Here is an 11154-nt window from a genome sequence, read left to right on the forward strand (position 1 = left end):
GTTGGCTGGGAGAACTAGAATAGTAAATGAGAGAAAACATCATGCTTGAGAAAAGGGAATTTAACAGGTGTAGCAAAAACTGGGCACACAAGAAAATGAAAGTCAGGAGTTCATTGTCTACTTCTCATTGTCAGGCAGATTTCAGGCATTTCCAGGTCAGCAGTGGAAAATTGAGTATAACATTAATGCAGGGAGACGAACACCATACCCAGGATCATCTACCATTCCCCTGCTTAATCCCTGCTGAGCATGATGATAAATGGTTTGGAATACCCCTTTGGCTTGTTGGGGTCTGCTGTCCTGTATATAGTCCATCTCTGATTAGTGTGCACCCCAAGTTTGCTTGCTGGCAGAGGGGCATCATGCCTCCAGAAAGACCCTTGATGGTGTGTAAGCACAGCTCAGAAGTATTACAACATATCTTGCCTATCAATGTTATTTTCATCACAAATGTGATACATAAATGCAAATGTCATTGGTTTATGGGCTGGTTTGGCCTGGTTCTGTGACAATCAGTGAGGGGGACCCACACTCCAGGAAAGAGAAAGAGGGAAAGGGAAAAGGGAGATGGGCCTAGAAATAAAACAGTGGCAACAATCTAAGGGGGAAAGCTTATTTACTAAATAAGATATAGGAAAGCAAAATAACACAATATAATAAAATATAATTGGAATTAAAGCTAATAAATCAAAGAAAATGAGCAAGAGAGAGTCTCCAATAAACCAAAGGCATTACGCTAAACACTGAAGGTGAGATGACTAGTGATCCACAGCTGCTGGGTTGATCCCAAAGGAAAGAGAATGTCTTGTGACACGGAAACACTTTTTATCTTTCCCCCTGAGCAGAAAAAATAAAAATAAAAATCCTCAGGGGAATGTAGTTCTTCTTCTCTTCTGAGACAGAGATACCCAGAACTATCAATGATCGATAGAGCTGGAGCATTAACTCTTTAACTCTTAATGCACTAGGTGATATTATGATGTGGAGCACCAATACCAAAAATCATAAAACCATGACAGCTTACTACTCTCTTCGAATACAATTAATGATAGACCATTCGTAACATGGACAGTCCACCAAAATAAAACAGTTTGAGAAAGTGAGTGAGCTCAAAAGCATTTCCTCAGGGGTAGCAGAGGGGAGCCACTTTCTTGTGTGCCATTTCACTGAGAAATCACCACACAGATGAGGAGACTGCAGGTGATCACAATCCTTCATTTCTCCTTGGAAAGCAGAGAGTGTTTATCTTCTCTTTCTTTCTTTCTTCTCTTTCTTTCTTCTCTTGGAAGGCAGAGAGTGTTTGAGAAGCTGGCCTGCTTTGGTAGGGGGTTTGGACTAGATGTTCACTAGAGCTGCCTTCCAACCCACACGATTCTGTGATTCTGTGACACACAATGAAGGATCCCGCTGGAGCTCAGGTGTCTGTGTGTCCTGCTACAGTCTGTCCCTTCCACCACTCATATTGCTAATTGACAAAGAGCCTTCTGTCCCACAGTGCACAAATTGTGGCAGAAGAGATGGCACAGGGAAATTTCTACAGTCAGTTCTGCCCTGATGGACTTTGCAAAACAGCCAGGCAGAATCTCAAGGTCTGTGTCCTTTCCCAATCCCACTGGCACTCAGTCTACCCAAATCAGTACTGCAGAGGTGGAATTTTGTTCTCACATCCATCCTCTACCATCCAGAGCTGACGTGCCTTGGACTGTGGGGTAGGACTCACTTCCATAGAGCAGTATAGATGAAAGATGGATCAGTCTAAATGGAGGAGAGAAGGAATTCTGGTCCACATTCCTTGTTTCTTCTCGTCTCCATGATAAGGAACAGAAAATAAGACCTGTAACAGATTGGTCCTTCTCTACTACACATTCTTGCCCTCTACTATGTCCCCTTTGTGCTGAAAAGAGCTTGTGAAGGCTGTGCTTTTTGCTTCCGTGTACTCTAGGGAATGTCTGTTTAGGAACTAAAATGAAAAGATTACTTCCTCTGACCTTCCTAACATGAAATGCTCTACTGGCTCACAGAGAGACAATGCTAGTTTGCAGCGACTCCTCTCTTTTCTCACAGGATGGGCAGTGGAAATGAACACCTCAGAGGGCCTAGCATCCGTGCGGGAAGAGATAGAGAAGATTCTGAGTGAGAAAATGGCTATGTTGCAGTCAAAACTGGAAATGACCCAGCACGCAATTGCACCCATGGAGGAACTGACCAAGACCCAGACGTTCCTTCAGAAAATCTCTGAATATGTGCAAGTTATGGAGAACATGCATGTGCCCACAAAGAAAGACCTTGTGATCCTCAGAGCAGACATAGAGGGTAAAGAAACAAAAGGTGAGTATGCATCCTAATATTCTGAGCCTGCAGAAATCTGTTCTTTCTGAAGGACAATTCTGATGTGCTTGGCAATCCCCAAGCAGGCCTTCATCTCTCTGTGTTGTGACTCCTAAAAGTAGCTTAAGAGCTCACAAACACTCATTCTCCTCTAATGAGATGGCTGGGAGAACTGTAGATGTAAAGGAGGGGAATCATCATGTTAGAGAGAAGGGAATTAAACAGGTGTAGCAAAAAGGGTGCAATAGAAAATGAAAGTCAAAAGTTCATTGTCTACTTCCCATTGTCAGGCAGATTTCAGACATTTCCAGGAAAGTAGGGCTTAATTGACTATAATGTTAATGCAGGGCAGTGAACACCATAGGGTTATTATACCACAAGAAAAGGGTAATCATATCAGCAGAAAGGCCCTTGATGGTGTGTAAGCACTGCTCAGAGGAACTTAAATGTCTCTTGGCTGCCAATGTTGTTTTCATCAAAAATTAGATACACTGAACCATATGTGTGTCTTCGAGGAAAATTAATGATCAACCAGTCATAACATGGACAGTCCACCAAAATAAAACGGTTTGAGAAAGTGAGTGAGCCCAAAAGCATTTCTTCAGGGGTAGCAGAGGGGAGCCACTTTCTTGTGTGCCATTTCACTGAGAAATCACCACACAGATGAGGAGACTGCAGGTGATCACAATCCTTCATTTCTCCTTCTCTTGGAAGGCAGAGTGTTTGAGAAGCTGACCTGCTTTGGTAGGGGGTTTGGACTAGATGTTCACTAGAGCTGCCTTCCAACCCACACAATTCTGTGATTCTGTGGCACACGGTGAAGGATCCTGCTGGGGCTCTGGTGTCTCTCTGGTCTCTGTGTTCTGCTACAGTCTATCTCTTCCACCATGAAGGAAGAGTGAGAGAGAGAGAAAAAAATACACTTTCAGTGGCCACCCAGTTGCCCGAGCAGAGCCATGTGCACTGGGGTGGAGGGGTAGGGGGAACAGAGGAAATAGATGGGTCTACAAAAAACAACAACATGATTTGAGAAGGAACGGAAACTTTACTAAATGTAATAAAATTGAATAATTGAGAGAGACAAAGTTTCCAAATCAAATCTGAGAGCTTACATTATGGAAGAACTACAGGGGAAGCACATGTGCTGAATTTCCGCAGCAGCCAAGAGAGCGCATAAGCAAATGCAGAGTTGTGCACCTTGGGCAAAATAGGTTCATAGGTTCATAGGTTCATTAGGTTGGAAAGGACGTACAAGATCATCTAGTCCAACCATCCTCCTATCACTATCCCTACCCAACTACTAAATCAAATCCCTTAGCACCTTGTCTAAACGCTTCTTGAACAGTGCTAGGGATGTATAGCCAGATTCATCAGTTTAGGTTAGAGGATGGCCTGCTGGAGAGGAGGTCTGAGGAGAATTACCTGCATGTCCAGGTGGACAACACATTGGCCATGAGCCAGCATGGATGGCCAAGAAGATCAATGGCATGCTGGGGTGCACTAAAAATAGTGAGTGAGGTGATCCTCTTCTTTTATTGTGCTCTGGTGAAGCAACGTCTTGGATACTGGGTCCAGATGTAGGTTCTGAAGTTCAAAGAAGACAAGGAACTCCAAGAAAGTGTCCAGCAAAGATCATGAAAGTCCTGCAGTGTCTCTCATACAGGGAAAGGCTGAGAGACTTGCATCTGCTAAGCCCAGAGAAGAGAAGACTGAGAGGGGATCTGGTCATAGTTTATAAATATCTGAAGTGAGGGAGGCAATTGGATGAGGACAAGCTCATTTCAGTGGGGTATACTGACAGGACAAGGAGCAATGTGCAAAAACTGGAATATAGGAGGTTCCACATAAATATATGGAGGAAAAATTTCTTTACAGTGAGAACTTCTTTACACTGTTCTAGTGAGCCCTGGAACAAGCTTCCCAGAGAGGGAGTGGAGCCTCCTTCTATGGAAATCTTCAAGACCCATCTGGACACCTACCTGTGGGATCTAACGTAGGGAACCTGCTTTAGCAGGGGGTTGGACCTGATGATCTCTAGAGGTTCATTGCAGCCACAGCAACTCTGTGACTTCGTGATCCACAGATATTTGAGGAATGCTCCGGGACTGTGCATTAATTAACGGGGCACTCCAAGTGGAAGGTCTAATTCCAGGAGATTTGGCCATTGAGATATAGTGACCTTTATTTGATCTTCTACCCGACCATCTTGCCGCCTCCTACTCTGTTTCTGGCAAAGGCTTCCTTTCAGGTCTTTGTCCTGTGCAACATCCAAGTGTGGATGTCCTGAGGGGCGCATCATGATGTGATGAAGGGTGATTAATACTGAAGTGTGCAAATCCAGTCCAATAGTAATCTGTGCCATGGCAGACCAGGCATCTGAGTCTGTGCCAAATCTCATCCTTCCTGGCACGTAGGACTTGCAACATTGTCAAGCCGACTCAACAGTCTCTCTGTTCACATCTCCTCCAGTCCAATGCAAAGTGTGAATGAACGCAAGTAGTGAACTGGAATAGAATAAGTCAGAGTACCCATGCATGGTTGTTGTTAAACGGTTACCTTATTGTTCTCATTTTATTTTTCAGCCTTAACCAATGAGTCAGATAAACCTCCCCAGAAAGAAAGCAGTGTGGATTCACATAAGAGTGACCATGAAAACTTCTCCAATCAGAGCAAGGGGAATGCAGATGCACTAAGTCTGGAAAGAGGTAACAGGGATTGAGAGAGGACCTGTGCCTACCATGTTGGATTCTCACCCCTGGATCAGCCCTTCTCCTCAACTCATATCCACATCCCCTCTCTGTGGGGCCGTCTTTAATGGAAATTGACTCACATTCTGCCCCCAGATTCTGTCTGATCTGATCCCATTTTATTCCCCCCACATTGCAGCAGGGGTGATGTTCCACCACCTCCCTGCTTCTTTCCCACCACAGACACATGGTATCAGAACATCTCAGTTGGAGAAAGGCAAGAGTAGAATAACCACTGTGTGAGCTGGGCAGTGTATGAGGCGCAGAGACACCATGGGATTGACCACGCAGTGTGTCCCTTGGATTGTATGGGAGCTCAGGCCAGTTGTCAGCTCGGGAGGGAATTACAGTGCTCCACTGGTGGAAATTATGGCCAAAGTGTTCAGTACTGCTGTCATGTGCTTGCTTCTCAGCAAATGTTTCCTGTCTAATGTCAAAGTGACTCCCTTCTAAGGAGAACTGAGGTCCAATATGCCAAGGGGACCTACTCACAGGGAAGTCTGCTGCCTCCCTGAGCTACTAGTCAAGGACATTATTAGGAAGCTTTCTTGTCTTATCCAGCCCTCTGATTCCTAAACACTTCTTGTAGCTCAAGTACGCAGCAACAAGGTTATGGACATGAGTCCACGAGCTACCAAGATGAACTTCAGGTCTCTGGGGCAGTTAGTCCCTGCTGTGTGGTAGTAAAAGAAGGCCAAGAGGTTGGGAGCTTTGAATTATAGAGTGCAATGTTGGGAAATTATCATGGTGTCACTGTAAATGAACATAGGACTTCCAGTCAGCAGCATGGACTGTGTCTTACCATAACTGAGACCATCACACCTTGACAAATATATTTACTGTCTGCTTTATTTCCCCACAGAATTTTTCAAGATGCAGCGCCACAAAGGTAAGTGAAAATAAGGTGATGGATATGAATTCTTAGAGCCTGACTGAACCTCTGAAATACATATTCAGCTCAGGTTCAGAGTTTTTTGGAGGATAAGAAGCTCAGAGTAAGGAATGTTTGATAACTTTGTTGTGCACTGCCAAAGACCTTAAGAATGCTTGTCAGGTGTCATTTTAGCTGTGTGTAGCCAGGTATGACTGCTTGCACTGGACACTTCAGCCTACATGACACTCTCCTCTGTATACCTTCTTTGGAGCAAGAGGGGATCAGTTCACAACGTTGCACCTTGCTAGAGTCCTGTCCAGATCATCATGTATGGAGGTTACCTGGGCAAAATGAGGGAAGAAATATTTCCTTGTTATTGCGCCACTGAAAATCAACCACTCTTCCATTCTGACCAACATTATAAAAATATTCGAGCATGGTCTAGAGAAATTCAAAGATGGAAGGGGAGATGTGTTTGAGCCCACAAGGTCCTCCTTGATGCTGAATGCTTTCATCAAAAGGAACCCTGTTAGACTGCCTTGCATTTCATGCACACTGGGTGGACATCATCTCAGTAGCAGATCAAGTATCACAGGTACCACCAAGGTTGGAAAAGGCCTCCAGGATTATTCAGTCCAACCATCCACTTACCACCAGTATTTCCCATTGAACCATGTCCCTCAGCAAAATATCTAAATGTTTCTTGAACACCTTCAGAGACAATGACACTATCACCTCCCTGGGCAGCCCATTCCAGCTCCTGACTGTTGGTGCAGAGATTTAATTTTCCTAACGTCCTACACGAATCCTCCCTGGCACAAAATAAGGCCATTCCATCCAGTTCTGTTGCAGATTACATGGGAGAAAAGCTTGACTCCCACCTCACCACAAACTCCTTTTAGGTAGCTGTAGAGAGCAATTAGATCTTCCCTGAACCTCCTCTTCTCCAGGCTAAAAATTCCAGTTCCTTCAGCCACTCCTTATAAGTCTTGTGCTCCAGATCCCTCACAGCTTTGTTGCTCTTTGAGGTACATGCTCCATAGTGTCAATATCTTTCTTGGTGAGAGGGGCCCAAATGTGAACACATTACTTAAGTTACAGCCTCCCTAGGGCTGAGCACACAGGAATGATCTCTTCCATGCTCCCGTGGGCAATGTTACTTCTAATACAATCCAGGATGCCATTAGCCTTCTCAGCCACGTGGGCACACTACTGCCTCATGTCCAGCTAAGTGTCATCCAATATCCTCAGATCCATGTTGTCTACACAGTCTTACAGCCACTCTGCCTCAAGTCTGTTTCACTGCCTGTGATTGTTGTGCCCCAAGTGCAAAACCCAGCACTCGATCGTGTTGAACTTCATCCCATTGGCCTCAGCAGTCAGTCTGACCAGGACCCTCTGAAGGGCCTCCCATATCCCAGACAAATCAACACATAATTCAAGCATGGGAATGAAGGCATCTGGGAGTATGGGAGGGTAGAAGCTACACTACTCTGAGGCAATTAGCTACTGAGTGCACCCTAAGTGAAAGGAAAGTAAGAAGTGAGTGAGAATAAAGTAAAGATAGCCTCAGTAAATCAGACCTTGTCTTTCCTACTACTTATGGCATGGCTTGGTCATTGCAGTTGATGTCACTCTGAATGCTGACACGGCTCACCCCAGACTGGAAGTATCTGAAGACGGAAAGAGTGTGAAGGATACCGGTGAGATCAGACAGGTACCCAACAGAAAGGAGAGATTTGATTCCCACATTTTTGTGTTGGCAAAGGAAGGATACACATCTGGGAGATGTTTCTGGGAAGTGAATGTTGGAAAGAGAAGAAACTGGATCTTGGGTGTTGCCTCTGAATCTGTGGCTCGTAAAGGGACTCTGACTCTGTCCCCAAAGAATGGTTTCTGGGTCATAGAGTTGGTAAATGGGCAAGAGTATTGGGCACACACAGATCCTTGGACTCGTTTGACTGTGAGTGGTAGACCACAGAAGATTGGAATCTTCCTGGACATCTCTGCCAACAAACTCTCCTTCTACAATGTCAGTAAGAAAAAAGATTTCCATACTTTTACCACTATTGGTGACAGCAGGCAGGGAACAAAATTTGTTCCCTTCTTCTCAACAGGTTCTGGTGGTGTTTCCGTGCTTGACACTGAGCCATTGAATATAGTACAGGGGTTTGATGATGATGACTGATCATGTAATTAAATAGACTTGGAGATCACGCTTATATGTTTCCAAAAAATTTCCAACACCACTGTCCCTGCCCTGTGACAGCAGAAAGAAGCCCTAGAGATCATGTAGATAAATGCAGCATGACACTCAGTATCCATGGACAGCCTTCAGTTTTTGTAAAGACTCGTGTAGAGAACTGAAATGTCAATTCAGAGCAGGTGGCCCAAGAAGTACCTTGCAACTTGGCTCCCCCCAGCTATGTTTTTTCTTGTCTCAATCACACAGAACCAAATTCTATATCCAGGAGGTGTCCAAAAGCAAATCACATCAGACTCATGTATTTGAATTTGCACTGGTCACATCATGCTCCTTTTCTTCAGTTCAGTTCATATGTATCTTCCATGCCTGTTCTGCAGGTGTGAAGGTCAGTTGTGATTGAAGTTCCTGGTACACTCCAGAGGCATCAAAGCATAGCAAGGGTTAATCAGTCATTCCTAAGAGTCTAAAATGTCCAAGATTAAAATTTATCCACAGATGCCAAAAAGAGAGATATTAGGATTTTTCTATTTCTCCTAATAAAGCTCAACTAACTGGTCTAATGACCCTTTAAAAACAGTGTGGAAATCAGACCTATGATCTTTTCTAGAGAGAAATCTGAAGCATGTGTGAGGGATATTATAGTGTTTCATTTCCCAACTGGTGATGAATGACCTATTTCACTTATCAGTATTAAGGTGCCAAAACTTCCTGCTTCACTTTGGGCACCGTAGGCCACTCCAGCCTTCCTGCTAATTACAATTGCACACAGTCAGTCAGTTAAGGCTTCCCTTTCTGAATCTTCATGGAGTGTCTTTCTCAAAAAGGATTACAAGTCCCAGTAGTTCCATGAAATTGAAAGCTCGTTTTTCAGTCACTTTTTACCTATTTTAGAAAGTAGTCTAAATTCTGTCATCGGAATTGTTTTAATTCAGATTTGATGAGACTTTGAACAACCTTCTATAAAGGAAAAGATGTCCATTCCTATGACATGGGGTTTAAACTAGACAATCTTTAAAGGTCCCTTCCTACTCAAACCATTCCAAGAGTCTATGAAATGAAAGCCTGTAAAATATAATAGGAAGCAGAGAACCAAACACTATATGAAGGAAGATCACAACAAGTATTCGATGAAAGTTTTCAACAAAAGAATAACAGTAGTTTTGGGAAAGTTAGGAGATAGAGATATTAGGCCAAACAGAAAAAAAAGTTCTGTTGTATTGTAACTTCTGGTTAGTATCTATAAGTATCTACATAAAACCAAGTATAAAAAGTCTACCCTGTAATTCAGTGTAATCACAGTTTAAATAGAAATAAATCATTTCCTTTCTGCTGTTGTTTGTCCACATCTTACTATTTTCCACTTATATTTATTTATGTCTTCATCATCCATGGGGTTTACCAAATGACTGAAGTTGTTAAGGAACCCCCACTGCTCAGTCAGAGATATCCAGAGCAGGGAAGTCCATTAGCCTTGCATAGGTGAACAAGAATCTCCCAGGAAAACTCAAAAAGGAAAAAAGATCAGTTTTTAAATAGGTAGGACATAATGTGATACTTGTCACACAGCATGGTTCTGGGGTTAGACAGAGGCAGTAAACCCTCTGAGTTGAAATAGTTTACGGATTTATTTCATAATCAAACTCACTGATGGATCAGAGGGGAGGCTGCTTTCTTTTATTGACTGCACCATCTGATGTCCTTGAAGGTGGACACAATTGTAAGCATCAGCAAAGTGAGTTCTTTGTCTCTGTTGGTGCTCATTCTGAAGATGCTGTTTAAAGCCTGCTCATCAAAGTCATACTAGGATACAGAGACAGAAATTCACAGCTATATCAGATGGGTATCCACAGGACATTATATTCTTTTACATATGGATATCATACAAAATATAGAAGCAACATTAAAGAGAGAATTAAATCCATAGTTTATTCCTTTGTAATTGTAACGTATTCCTAGTACCTTAAAAATGGGCTGACCTCTGTTGTAAAGCCTTTGGTGGGGCAGAAAGTAAAATTATTAAAGACATATCCTCTTACATTTTCTAGATGTCCAGTTTCCTGCAGCCTAGTCCACGTTTTCTCTCCAACCCAAAAAATCTCTTTCCCAGATGATATTTCATCTGACTCAGCTGATTTCACTTGGTTCATATGGTTCAATTGATTCACTAGTTGTATGCCTGCTAGAACTCCTTGCTTTTCAAATTCATAGTCAAGATTTGGTCTGAGACAGGTCACAACATTGGCAACTGCCTTAATCTGTGTTTTGAAGTCTGAAAAAGGATGTGGCGTTGTGCTTCAAAGAATCATTGGATACTTATAAACTTTTCATCCAGTAAATTCTCCATTTCCTCTTGTCTGGCTCTAATCTCAGCCATCAGGCATTCTTCCATCCTTTTTCCTAAAAGTACCAAAACACACTTGACAATTCCAGGTGATAAGAAACATATGTTGTAAATTAATGAGTGTGTTGGACACTCCTTCCAGCTTTGTCTCATCAGCAAACATGCTGAGGATGGACACTGTCTCTTCACTCAGGTGATTGATTGTCAACAGTTTGCGGGCCAGTTTGGCCTGGTTCTGTGACTAATGGGATGGGGGACCCGCAGACCCATCCCTGGGAAAGGGGAAGGGGGGAAAGGGAGAGGGTAGGGAGATCGGCCTAAGAAAATCTTCTCAACTTGGAGAATTTCCCCTTTGGCTCAAATCTCATCTTGGAAACTCTCTCTACAAAATAATATTATTAAGAGCTTGGTAAACACTAGCCAAGTCCCAGATAAATCATACTTCCTCACGTCTATCTAAGCTGCAGCATCACTGACTCAAATATTTGCTTGGTTTCTCGGGATTCCACAGGTGTCAAGAGTGAAATCCCATGATGCTGGGGGTCCCCATGCTTCTAACATTTTTCCTAAACCTCTCTATATTCCCTGCTACTCAACATTCTCTGGTTTTGGATGAAACTTCTTCCAGAGAAGGTAAATAATGAAGAGGAATGCATTC

This window comes from Cyrtonyx montezumae, unplaced genomic scaffold (genome assembly GCF_038088225.1).
Source record: "Cyrtonyx montezumae isolate F1298 unplaced genomic scaffold, pur_monq_1.0 scaffold_67, whole genome shotgun sequence".
Lineage (NCBI taxonomy): Eukaryota > Metazoa > Chordata > Aves > Galliformes > Odontophoridae > Cyrtonyx > Cyrtonyx montezumae.